General features: G+C 40.2%; 1 protein-coding gene across 1 annotated transcript in view; it reads right to left on the bottom strand.

The window, feature by feature from the left end:
• Positions 1–527: 527 nt before the first annotated feature.
• The window catches only part of LOC138792623 (twist-related protein 2-like), a 37,248-nt gene continuing 23,870 nt past the window's right edge, over positions 528–13,905 (bottom strand). The window contains exon 2 of the mRNA XM_069970261.1: positions 528–4,325. The gene's annotated coding sequence lies outside the window, so the exon portion shown is untranslated. The remainder of the gene's footprint in view (positions 4,326–13,905) is intronic.

Raw genomic sequence — 13,905 nt, forward strand, 5'->3', positions numbered from 1 at the left:
ATTTGTGAGAGCCAGGGAAACAAACGATGTGACTCTTTTACAGCATGGCTCAGTGCTGAAGCTCCATTGACATCAATGTCCACACTGCCCGTGGCTTAGAGAGAGCCACAGTGCAATGCCTCTCAAAGGTGCATCTTGTGCCCAAGTGAACAGCACAAAATCTGCTCAGAAGTCGGGGGTCATCTTATACACTGGGTATGGTCACCTCTAACGGTGGGGAAGCTCAAAAACGTCCGCATTCCTGCCATATGCGGCCAACCACTATAAAAAAAAAAAAATTCAACTCACCTGTCACCCGTTCCTGGCAGCTGCATGTCTCCTGTGATTTCCTGGCGCAGGCAGCAAGATGCAGAGACACTGCCTGTGCCGGAAGTCCCCAAAGCCTCTGCCATTCTCCCGAAGCTCTCACAGCAGCCGAGCATCTCATCTGAGAAGTGTGGAGACACTCAGCTGCTCTGAGAGCTTCGGGAAAATGGCAGAGGCTTCGGGGACTTCCGGCGCAGGCAGTGTCTCTGCATAACGCTGCCTGCACCGGGAACATCACAGAAGAAGTGCGGCTGCTGGGAGAGAGGAGCTTCCAGGAATGGGTGACAAGTGACTTGGATTGTTTTTTTTTTTTATGGGGGAGTCAGGCGATGGGGGGGTTCCTGCCTCCTGCTTCAGTTAACCCCTACCTGACTTCAGCAGGGCTCCAGATGGCTGTAGCTGGTAAACCCTGCTAGGGTTAGCAGGGTTTTCCGGCGTTTAAGACAAACCCCTGAAAATCTTCTTAAAAATCAGTGGTCATGAGACATCTTAATGACTATGTAATTGGGGCTAGGACCTGCGTGTCCTAATTGTTATTACTACTTTTCTGGAAGATGTTATTCTAATATCTCTTGATCACAATAAAAAAAATTTGGGGAAAAAAAAAAAAATCAGTGGTCATCTTATACGCCCAGTCATCTTATACACTGTAAAATACGGTACTTTTAGTAAGGCCACAAGAATGAAGAAACATTTTATTATGTCCTATCTGAGGACATCAGGTCAGTCTATAGGTTGTTCCTTTTATGTTTTTTAAAACAAACAATCCATTCTTTAGGTTATATACAGCAGTATGTCATAAGGTTTCATTTAATCTTATGAACTTCTATAGGGCTCATAATTAGCAAAAGGCAGAAGTCAGTGGTATTCCAGCTATAGCATGGCAAATCCATTTCTACATAGTCGCCTTATAATGTGTATTTTCATCTTATCGCTGTAAGGGATTGGGAATGAAATGGAAATCATATACTGTATAAAGCATTTTAACAGTTTAGACTACACAGTGTCTTGTGGACCACAGCTGTCACAGTTAAAATCAATCTTGTATTTCTACAAAAAGTTGCAGCGGAGCCCTGGCCTTATGCTTGTATTATCCTGATATAGAGGATAATGATATATTGTTAATGTCCCTGTGGTACTTCAGTCCTTGTTGTAGAGATGTATTTGCACAACATTTATGCCATGAAGGCTATGTTCCCTCAATGGCCATAATTTGCATAATATGCCCTTTGGCACCAAGATGATGGACATCCAAAAATGTGGCCATAGAATGGCCAAAAACAGACATTGTGGGAACTTAGCTTCAAGAAGAATATGGGGAGTAAGGGTATGTTCACTCTTCACGTTGGATTCCGCCGATTTTACTCAGTGTTAACATACACTAAATTAGTAATTAGAAAAAAAAAATGTCAGTGTCCCGTTAAATAGAAAAAAAAAAAAAAAAAAAACTTCTGTAACTGAGGTGATACACTGCTATGGCCACTGTTAGCTGAGTGGGCGATTCCAACTCAACCCTAGAGTGCAAAGCAGCAAGGGTTCTGTGAGAAAAGCAGTGGCGGGGCAGCGAGAAAGGTAAAAAGGAGTATTCAACTGAAACCCCATTTAATGATTTTTCAGACCCAATTTTTGATTTCTTTTATAAAAAAAAAAAACTCTTGTAGACCCTTTGATAACAGCATTTGACAGGCTCCAGCTTAAAGGGAACCTGTAACGTTGTACATGTAGTCCGATTTGCAGGCAGCATGTTATAGAGCAGCAGGAGCTGAGCACACTGATTCATAGTGTTGTGGGAAACATTTCAGGATAAGATGTCATTTACCTATGTAAATCTCTGAGAACGCTGGACTAAGTAATCAAGTGGGCAGTCCTACCCAGGGACCAACATCTATCTGAGTGTATATGTGTGCTTGTAGTAAGAGCTGTCAGTCACTAAGTAGGACCTCCTTCTTTTCTATTTCACTCATACTTGGCTAAGAATTAGTGCATTACTAGATTTAAGTAAGGCTGTGCTTTATATCTATTTTACTGTATAATCTTTATTTTATTTTTCACAAATAAAGCTGCCTGAGTAGAACCATCCACTTAGCAACAAACCTATGTACAGTATCAATCTGTTTACCAATTCCTGCTTTATAACATGCTGCCTGTAGATTTCATGACATTTTGTAAGGTGAAAAGTTCCCTCTAAGGGAATGCTCACACAGGCAAAAACTCTACCTGAAAAAACACCTAAAAATCAACATAGTTTTTTATGTGGTTTGTTAAAGCTCCCATTGATTTCATGTAGGGAAAAAAAGCATTAAAGAATTAAAGTCTGCACTTTGCCTAGATGGGGTTGCACAAAAATAGTGTACTAAGTGGGTGGGACTTGCTGGTATAGATCTCTGAGGCTGCCACACTGGCAGCCTTAGACCACATTCACACCTCTGTTGCATTGTTTGAAGAAGCAGCCCCAAAGCTACGGACTGCACTACAGATGTGCACCCATAGCCATCCATATTAGCACAGTCCCATTCATTCAGTATAGGGGATTTGTAACGAAAATACAGGCCATATAATGGCTTGCCAGTGGTTTTTAAGGCATGCATCCCAGCCCCAACACAAGCCTGCAATACGTATGGGTGTGTGTATAGAGCCATAGAAATAAATGGTCCACTATTATGCCCGCATTCCCCCTTATGTGTTTATTTGTTTGTTTTTTAACATTCACTATTAATGCCACTTGGGAAAGCAAATCTTCATGGTTTCTGTGTCAAAAACCACATTGTGTTGCTGGTGTGAACAAACCCTAAGATGCAGCAAAAACATTGGGGAAGGTGGCCGTCTTGGAACATAGATGGCCAGTATAATGGTGATTTACCAAGACAGCCTCCTTCTGCCCATATTATCACAAAGTGGGAACACAGCCTCAAGGATATCACCATTGAAAAGCAATGATACTTGACTCTATAATTTTTGTTGTTTACAGAATTCAACCTAGTATTTGAACTGTTATCACAATGTATACCAAGCACAGAGAAACAGCATTCTGTTACTTTCTCGAGCAAACACAAGCACTTTCCATATAGTCAAACATTCAGGACACATGCATAGACATTGTTAAAGGTTTTATTGGTTCAGCCACCTGCAGATTTACTCTTCCGGCAGTCCTTTATGTGCTGTGCTATTACATTTCTAAGACATTATAGTCACCTACTTCAATCTCTCAGGGAACTATCTATAAAACACCCAACAAGAAGGTGCCTTATATCAACCCAAAACATTACCGTATATTATCTTTCACAATTTCACAAAAATGAAAAGGAATGTTTCCTTTACTCTACTTTGTATATAACAGTATACAAGGAAGTTCAAACATTACAATATTACTTTAACTCCCATACAGATTCTACATTTCTCTGCTGCCAACCGGATCGGTGAGAGGTTCTCTTGTACCACTCTTTTTGGAGAATCTACAGGGACTGTTTTCTGCTAAAGCTTGGCCTAGAATATGATCAACCCTTTTTAATAATATATAATGTATGCAGGAAAGCCATCCATAAATGCAATGCTAGAGCTCACGGGTCTTTCAAGAACTGGATGAGAAATGAATAGTTGCAGGTTGCTGATCCTTCCATAAGATCCTCCCAATGCTGAAAAAAAGGCATTTTTACTTTTGTAGACTTTACATAGAAGGGAAGGCTCCATTTGGATTAGTTTCATGTTTCTTTTCCTGAATAAATAACTTCCACAGGGTTTCTTTACAAGTGGTTTTATGTCCACATTTGACTTTTACATTCGTGGAGTGAAAAGGTCAGCCGAGCCGAGGTTTTTCCAGCTGAAACAGGACACACGTTAGACGTCACAAATCCTTTTCTAGTTTAGGTCTTCCAGAATCATTATCCCAGATGACTAGTTGTAGCGTTCATTCACATATCTACTGCACAGCTCTTGTGCTGCCAAAAAGTTGTAAGTTGGAGCCATGATATGGAACAGAGAACCTTATCTGGGAATTCTTTTGATGGCCACTCATGGTGTACCTGTAAAGAAAAGCAAAATATAGTGAGTTTACTTGTCTAGACACAGATATTTTCTGTGGTCCGCCTAAAGTCATGCTATGTACACAATGGGAGGAATTTATCAAGACCGCCCAGTCTTAAAGGCGCTAGTCTTAAATAAAACCCATGCATCCCAAGGGTTAACTAAGAGGGGCACACCTTTTAGTCAATCCAGCAGATTTTTGCCATGATTTATGCTTGTTTGTAGCCGCAAATCATAATATCAGACATGCCTTCCTCCCTGCTGTGACACATTCGTGTGCATTGGCCCATAGTATACAATGCGTTCTACTATATCTGCGATTGCGAACCTGCAATTGCTGATAGTATACAGACTGTTGTCAACTGCCATGTACAGGAGACTGCAGTGGATGTTCTGTTACAAATATTTCAATGAGTTCTTCCACCTGGCTGCTGTTAGCCCCAATGATCAGCTGGAATGTGTGAAGGAACCTGATAGTGTTCAATTTCCCTGCTGTGCCACTATAGTGTAAATGAAAAATCCCCAAAATCTAAAAGTTATTTAGTAGTTTCCAATAAATGAGCCTTATTAAATTCTAAAAAACTTTAAGGTAGCCTGGTATCACTCCCTGTTCTACAGTTCTTAATGTGAATCTTCTGCTGTGTAAGCTTTGGCATCCTAAAATGCTTTCCCCATTCTCCCATGCCCCGTTATACCAAAGGCCACATCCCCTTTATTAGACCTGGCTGAAAAGTGTTAAAAAGCATGTGACCCATAATAAATGAAGGTTACCAATGAGGTGCTCCTGTTTCCTATATCCAGGTGTCCTCATAAGGTATATGAAAAGTGTTTTCTAAACCAGACTGCTCATTTTCTTTATCCACAAAGGTTTACTCAGCATCTCAAAATATGTCTGTGTATTATGATAAGTAATTCACATCAGAGGTGACTCCTATAAGAATGTAGTTTATTATCTGTCTGTACTTTTTGATTCTTTTAGTATTCCAGGAAAGCTATATACAGTAGATGCTAAGACTAGTGTGTGTGTTAGTAGGTCTGAGAACCAGCCACTTCATCAGCCTAAACTTTTCTTATAACTCAGCTTATTGTAATTCAGACTTCACAAGCGAGAGGAAGTTGCATATGATTTTGGTTTGTATTAAATCTCTTCCACCATTTAGTCACAAAGAATTTACATGGAATAGCAGAGTGAGTCTAAAAACCACATAAAAGCAAACAACCCAGCTGAAAGGTATATTGAGTGCCGCTCGGCCAGTACATACAAGACTACTGCACCGCTCTGAAGCCACCTAACAAAGAGAACACGCACTCTAAGTATTGTAAATGGTTAAATAGAGAAAAATCGCTTATGCCGAGCTGTTATATAGTCATTTAGTGGCAGCTGGGAGGGTTTTATCACTTCTCTCAAAAATAGCTTGCCCAGATGGAATGATCATGACAGATACAATGTACAAAGTCAATGATCTATATAGAGTAAAGAAAATGCATTTTTCTCTGCTCTCTTCAGGGAACTGTTGTCTTTAATGCACTTAGGTTCTACAGAGATTATTGGTTTATATCGCTGTAAGGCAATGTTCACGGTAAAATTATACCAAAGTACGGCCGTAATTTTGAAGTATTTTCAACGTAATAATGCACAATGGAAAATTGTCAGGTAGTACACTCACTGTATAGGATAGCGGACGGAATTGACTATGAGTAATAAACGCTCATTATTTGCTGTCTGCTTTTGCAAAAAAATTGCACCTTTTTTTCACCTGTTCACACACCCATCTTCCGTGCACTGAATTATTGCGCATATTGATGCTGATCTTTCATGTTAATGAGAATGCAGAATGATAGTAAGTTATAGTGATAATACTAAAGTTGGATAAAGAGGAACAACCCACATGGCATTATGGGTCCACAGCAGGACATGGTAACTAAGTTTTTGGATCCTTGGCACAGATAATCCTGTTGGCCGTGAAATGCTGAGAATATGTAGATTTACAGAACAGCAAAGAGTTAACAATCATCTCTAAACATACGTGGGTGGGAGGCAAGCCTTGTAAACAGAGAAGATTTATCAAAAAGAAAAGTCTGTTTATTACTAAGTTCCCAAAGCAGTGCCGGTGACCCTTTCAACATTTTGGCAAGCATTAAGAGCATTGTAATACTGCCTGGAAACATATGCTCAGCAAATATTCACTCACCAGTAATAAGAATTTAACAAGGAGAGTCAGATAAATTGTGTCCCAATTTGAAGGGAGGGGAAACTAAAGAACAATGCATCCAATGCCGATGACATCCTCAAACACGTATGTGCTTCTAGATCATGGCTCTCATTGTCCTTTTTGGCATTTTTATCAGTGTGAAAGAGGCGTAACTTTAAGTTGATGGGCCCCGATTATCGCTCTGTGTAATAGAGATGATTAGCCGATAATATGTTCATCGGCTCATCGTTTCTTTGGTCCCCAACCTAAAATTATCAGCCACTGACCGCGCATTGCTACACACAATGGAGCTGCACGGTCGACAGCTGATTGCTCAAACAATAAATATTTTACCTGTCCACATTCACATGTTCTCCTGCGATCTATATCCCAGCATCAGGAGCTGAAGCTTCAGAGCGGCCTGTCCGGGACCGCCACGGCCACTGATTGGCTGAGCGGCCTATCAGCTTAGACAGGCCGCTCTAAAGCTGCAGCGTGCAGACTCCGAACACTGGGAATGTGGACAGTTAAAGTATTAACTGTTTTGGGCAAGGGCTAACAATGTCCGTGCAGCCCTTGCTTAACGATAATCTGGCCGTGTAATTTTCCAGTGAACAAGTGCTAATCTAGCAGATCGGCGCTCATTTACAATATTGATCAGGCCTTCATCGGCCAGTGTAATAGGACTCTTATGCTTTATTGATAGCACTGGCCTCCTCAAATGGGGAAGAGAGACTGTATGGGCCCCCGGGTCTGGGTGCAACCACATCCCCTACACCCTTCTACAGATATACTCCTGGTGACCGTATATTACATATTTACCCAGATAAAAATATTATAAGGGTAAACTGGCAGATGTACTGTAACATTAGTAACAAATGGCCTTTTGGTGATAAGAAAATGCAAGAAATTAATAAAATTGTGAATCTAAGCATTAGAAGTAGGCATACTTTCCTGCCTGATCTGACATTGGATGTGGACAGATGCAACTGCAAACCAGGGAGTCAGGTTGTTCGGGTAACTGTATTATATATGGGCTCCATTCATTACAATAAGGAAGTTAACAGTAATTTAGTTTTAGTTTTGCACTTGGCAAAGCTATGTAAATGAAATCAGTAAATCTCCACATACAGAGGCCAAAGAAACTGTGTGCTGCCACATGCTGCCAATCTACAGCATGATATTACTGATTTTTTTTCCTAGAAAAAAAAAGGCTTAAATGGGAGGTGTATGTAATAATGCATTAAATTAAATAAAAAATGAAACTTGAGTCATAAGGCAGTATACTACTTTGTACAAATTCTGTGGAGCTGTAATATGCCCATGTGAAATGCTGCCATGCTTAAACACAATAGGATATGAAATTATATCATTTCTCTTGGTATACCCTGAAATCCTCTAGGGCTCCACTTGTTTAGTAAAGAGTGTTAACCGTGCAGTCCCTTGTACAATCACTTTAAGGGAATCTGTCAGCACCCAGACCCGACCCAAGCAGGGGCGGATTAACTCATAGGGCTGTTCACCAAGCCTGGGCCCCTCCACCCCACTGGTAGTACAGGATAGATAATGTCATGATGCCCTGATTTGTGCAAAATTGAGGTAAAGTGTAGCGATATTTTGCAAATCATGGCAGAACTGTAGTGAGAAACAATACACCACTGAAAGTCTGATTTGGTGGCCATGGGCCCCCCAGAAGCTCAGGGCCCCGGACTACAGGTAGCAGGTTACCTGTGGTTATTCTGTCAGTGCAGGAGGTGCTGTACAATATCGATTTTCTAACTGTAATCAAGAGTCAAAGAGGAGTTCTGGTGAGGTGCTCGCGCCGCACTCTGGCCTCACCACTTCTTTCTCCTCCTTCTTCCCCATGAATATTCTGAACTGCCTGGCCTCCTGCATGATCACGCTATTTTTGTGTCTGTGCATGACTGAACGGTTGGTTAAGAGTATTTAAAATGCTTAATAGCATTATATTTTAATCTTTTGGACATTTTTGACTCTTACAACCTTTTTGTTTTTCTGTCTACAGAGCTGCGGTATAGTATAACATTCTCATAGATGTGATTTTTTTTTTTTTTATCAATTCTTACTCTACCTCTGCATCAGATGTTACTGTACGCTGTACATAGGCCATTACAGCCATTCACTGGCCTCAAATATCATTTGCAAGAAGGTCATGATCTCTGAGTCCAGTAATTGGTTGCATTGGCCTGTTCATAGTTTATGGTGATGTCACAGTACATTATTCATCTATCTATCTATCTATCTAGTGATCTCCAACTGTCAGGGCATGCTGGGGGTTGTAGTCTTACAGTAGCTCAAGATAGATAAGTGATCTGTTTGTTGCAGGACTACAACTTACATGCCCTGATAGTCTGCAGCTGTTCAGCTGTTATTATAAGCTGCAGGTTGTAGTCCTGTTTTGGCTCTATCTATCTATCTATCTATCTATCTATCTATCTATCTATCTATCTATCTATCTACAGTATCTATCTATTTATCTATCTAATAGCAGCACTCTGCAACAAAAAAGTATGGGGGGGGGGGGGATACAAGCGGTGTCAACCTAGAAAACAGGTTCCAATTCCATAAAGGTAGAAAACTCCAACACTCCATTGCATTCAAGAAAAAAACTTGTTCTTTATTCCATCTAAAAAACAGTGACAGCTACTTTTTAGCTCTCTCATGTTTTTAAAATCTATCTATCTCCTCTCTATCTCAGACTATGTGGGTGCACTCAGTTTCTTTTATGGTACTCCATAAGCTTCCATGGGTTACAGTGTACAGCTGGATAAGAAAACATTGCAGGGACTACACTCTTTTCCAGCTTGCGGTGCCATCCTGTGATGATTGATGAACAGGTGATAGGTAGTGTTGATCAAGCATGCACAATGCTCGACCAAGCACCTTGTGGTACTCGGGTAAAGGTAGCCATTTACCTTCTTTCAATAATTTTTTAATTCACCATACACCTGCAATAATCCTAATTTTCCTGCCTGCTGCTGTAACCTATTGCATTTTTTGTTTTGTTCTGTGAATTTTTTCGTCCTTTAAAGGGATGTTTAAATGATATATACAAAATTAGAACAAAAAAAAAATACAATATGTTAACCTGGCACCCTCCGCTCTGCTGAGCAGGGGGCACCTGGTTAAGTGCTTGAGTCTTCTATTGATTTCAATAAGGGTCGTTACTTGAGTCAAGCACTTGAGCATCTTAGTGCTGGCTCAACACAAGTGATAGGTTCATTAGTACCCCGTCCCTAAATATTGATGCATTCCAAGAACACCCCATAATGGCAATGGTATTTCCCAATGTAATTTACCAGCAGGCTAATACATGCTTTCATATGAAAAAATTGTTTAGGAATGGTTAGAGGGGCCTGACAAAAAGTTTAGGGTGTTGATCATCTGTGAGCGGTGCCATGGAGACCCCACTCCACAACTTGCCAGAAACAAGTGGTTGCATCTCACCACCTGTGTACATGTCTCAGTCCCATCCCTCCTAATTCCCAACACTAGTACAGTGTTTTTCTCTGCCCTAACTTATCTCTTCAGTCTATCGCTAACCATTGGCATCTTTCCTTCATCATTTAAACATGCAAAGTCACACCCATCCTCAAAAAGCCATCCCTACTTTTCCATTTTGCCTCAAACCTCTTAAGCAACACGTCTACTTTAAACTTTACCCCCACCTCTTCTTCAATTCACTCTTCGACAACCTAATAACACTGCAAACATAGGAAAAACTACATGCAATAAAGAATGTAGAACACTTACTCTACATGTACCATGCTCAAAGGCTAGTTGGTCTAGTTTGTGCTTTTTTTAAGACATTAAAATGCTAAGATTTCTGTTGTTAGTTGGCGTGCTGGGGAGTTATGGATGATTTTTGCTTTTTCTGGGTTCACCTTATTCATATGAACATTTGGCAATCAAGCGAAAGAATCAGCAGATAGTATTTTGTGCCTGGAGTGCTGAACACTAAGCAGTTTAATAGATAACTCTACACAAACAATGTAGAGATTTATATTAATTATAGAGTTTCTGTATATATGTAACGGCTGACAATGAACCGGCGCCAAAATTTGCAATTCAACCATCAAACATCGCTGGTGTTATGTCATGCATGCTGTTTCTTTGTAATGTAATTGTATCCAAAATTAAAACCAGGTTTAGCAATTTGAACGCTTGACTTTTTCTAGACAGAAATATCTGGTTACAAATTATTATTTTTATAATGATTATTATTACTTATCATCACTGTGGATTTAGGTCTTTTCAGAAAGGCTTATTTCAAGCAATATAGGAAGTGAGGCAATTGTGAAAATGTTTTAAAGCACCAACCAAACTTTACCAATAACGTAACGCGTAGGGGTATCATAGGCCGCTACGAGTCGCTCCTCTCCCTCTGTGTTTGGTGATGTTTATCATTTGATTCATTGCTCATTTTTTATGTCCCAGTCACCTTCATATTACACATGTACACTGTTGATTTTGATTTGTACACCTTTTGCTTATTGTTTATGGTGTGTATCTAGCCTGTATTTGTTTGAGGGTTGTTGGAGCTATATCAGATGACCGTATGCTGGCCTGGGGGTCCCCTATACCGTGTGGGTCCCACCGTGGTTTTTTTTCCCTCTTTTTGGGATTTTTAAATGTTTTTAATGTGCAGGGAATTGTTTTTCCTTTGCTAGTCTAATTTGTGTTGTGTAATTGTCTGATTTATATCAACAAAACATATTTGTATATTTTTTCCATATTTGCTGGTGTGCTCCTGCTTGTGACATATCTCTGTTCTCTTCAAGTGGTTCATGTTTTCTGGTTTGTCGTAGGAAGCACCCCATTTTTTTGACATATTTTTGGTAGTGCAGGCCCCCTTCTTCTTCAATAAACTTTACCAATATGTAACCATGAGTTTTCAGTCAATTGCGACTGCATGAAAAATTATGAATGAAGCTTTAAGAACTCTAGGTGGTCCTCTTTAGCCTGGAGGTCTCCATACCAAAGTTGGTAGAGCTGCCATAGGAATAAGGGTAATGCACATGTAGAGCCTCCATCAATACAGAACACATCTATGCCCTCTTTTTATTCCCACTTTTATTGGAAGTCATATCATCTACAAAGGCTTGCACGTTTGTTTCCCCCAAAATAATTAGATCTCAAAAGCATTTCCACTGCTGGACCTTGTGGGCTGTGATAAGTCCCATTTTCAAGTTATAGCCTGGACCCAACAGAGACAAGTATATACTCTATACCCAAGACATCACAGGTTGCCTCCTGCCCATCTTTCACATTTGCCAACACCTGTACCATCTCATTGCTTTGTATGTCGTTAATCTTACCGTATACCAAGTTGTAACCCTGATACTCAAGGCTATTAGATAATTGAGTCTTAATGTTAGCTCAGAAATAACTGTGTATGACATGTTTAGTCATGAGGTTCTTATTCTCTGGTTTTTATATTATAATTTTGCAGAATGCAGAAGACGGTAATTTTGTGGCTATTCAGTTATTTCAGTGATTCAGAGTGAATAGTATTCCATAAGAAGATGGTCTGAAAATAGAACATACTGGAAATTGTCATTGGGATTAAAATGAATTAAATGAAACCTATTGGCAGCGTGTTTGGTTATTAAACCACAGGTATGCTGCTGTAAATACCTTTGTAGATGTGCCCATGGTAAAATAATCTAATACATGATTATAAAACCTCCATATGCCACTTACCAATATTCACCTAGATTTCTTAGAGGACCCATTCTGGCTTGATTAAAGTACTTCTTGGCATGTGATGTTAGCGCTAGCTAAGAACCTAAACCAAGACAGAATGGGCCTGGTATCTGCGAATGCACGGTGATTGGTCACCACCACAGCACTGCGCAGATGACTCTTGGTGACCGATGTCACTTCCTTTAACATGTCCACAAGGTATTTACAAGCATTACGGTAGCATGCCCTTGGTTTGATAACCAGAGCCCTGGTGACAGGTTGTCTTTAAAAAGGCAGACCAGGATTCTTTTTTCATCTCTTGGCCATTTTAACAGGAATCAAATGAATGTCTAAGAAATTTTTCCATTTATCTAACTTTGTAATATGCTTCAATCACCTATTTGCCCCCCTTTCCTATCTTTTACCCTCTCATTCCCCCACTAGGAAGTGAAGTAAACTCATTCTTACCTAATGACTGTTGACCCCAGGCTTTTCTGTGGCAGTCATTTTGTGACAATGACATCATCAAGGGGAGGCTGGTCTAAGCCCTGTTAAGCCAATCTCCCTTTGTCAGATGACTCTGGTTGCTCAGCTCTGATTGGCTGAGCAAGATGTAAGCCATCTAACAGTTTTACAGAGTCAGTTGGACATCACAGGAGACAAAGTGCATCATGGGAAAGCCTAAACCAGGAAGTGTAGAAAAATGAAGCCACTAACTAGAGGTTCAGGGACCTGAAAACAGCAGGAATCCTTTAACTGTCTGCGAAGATCCCAGAGCATCCAGAGATAGTGCTGCTGCAAGAGTGGAGAGCAGTGTCTCCAGAGAGAGGGCAAGGATGGTTTATTACTGTCTCTGCTTTCCCAATCGCTGTATACACTGTACTTAATAAGCTCCATGCATACTAGCTCAGCAAGAAGCAATATTGCTTTCTGCTTCCCAGCCTGGCAATCTTGTGATCCCTGGTGCTGGGTAGCTATAGAGGCTGCTGGGAAATCTGCTTGTACTAAAAAAAAGGGACAAAAATAAAAAGTGATAATCCCAGTGGAATAATTTCTAATATAGTATTTTAGCATCACTTTGTTACTGAGGAACAGAATACAACTTCTTGCACATTCTGGAGATCTGTTTGTCCTATACATTTATTTAATTGTTTTACGCAGGGAGGATCAGTGTGTGGCATAAAGGTAACATTCCCTACGGAAATATCAGACATACTGTACCAAAGTGCGGATCTCCTGGATGTAAAGTACAAGGGGCCCTATTTTAAACTGCCAAGATTTTTGCTGTCCTTTCTTCTCTCGCGTTTCCCAAGTCCTCATCATGATTGACTCATTAGAGAAGGATATCATGCGTAGCAATGTATACAACAGCGGGGAAGTATATTTGTAGGGAAATCAGTCATGCTGCACCTATACAGACGTTCATAAACAGCAGTGAAATAACTTAGCCATTGTTGATAAATTTAATGTTTGCATCTGGACAAGAAAGGAAGAATCAAAAAGACAACTCTAAAGGGTCACAAGAGGCAAGAAATGCATTCTTGTCTTTTTATTGGGATCACAAAAACTCTTGCCACAATGGATTATTAAGACGTTGAAAATAATATCTGCTGAGTGGTTCATCCAGGTATTGAAGTTAAGTTGGACCTATAAATTGCCATGAGAAATCTGAACGCTATTT

The sequence above is a fragment of the Dendropsophus ebraccatus genome, chromosome 5 (assembly GCF_027789765.1).
Source record: "Dendropsophus ebraccatus isolate aDenEbr1 chromosome 5, aDenEbr1.pat, whole genome shotgun sequence".
Taxonomy (NCBI): domain Eukaryota; kingdom Metazoa; phylum Chordata; class Amphibia; order Anura; family Hylidae; genus Dendropsophus; species Dendropsophus ebraccatus.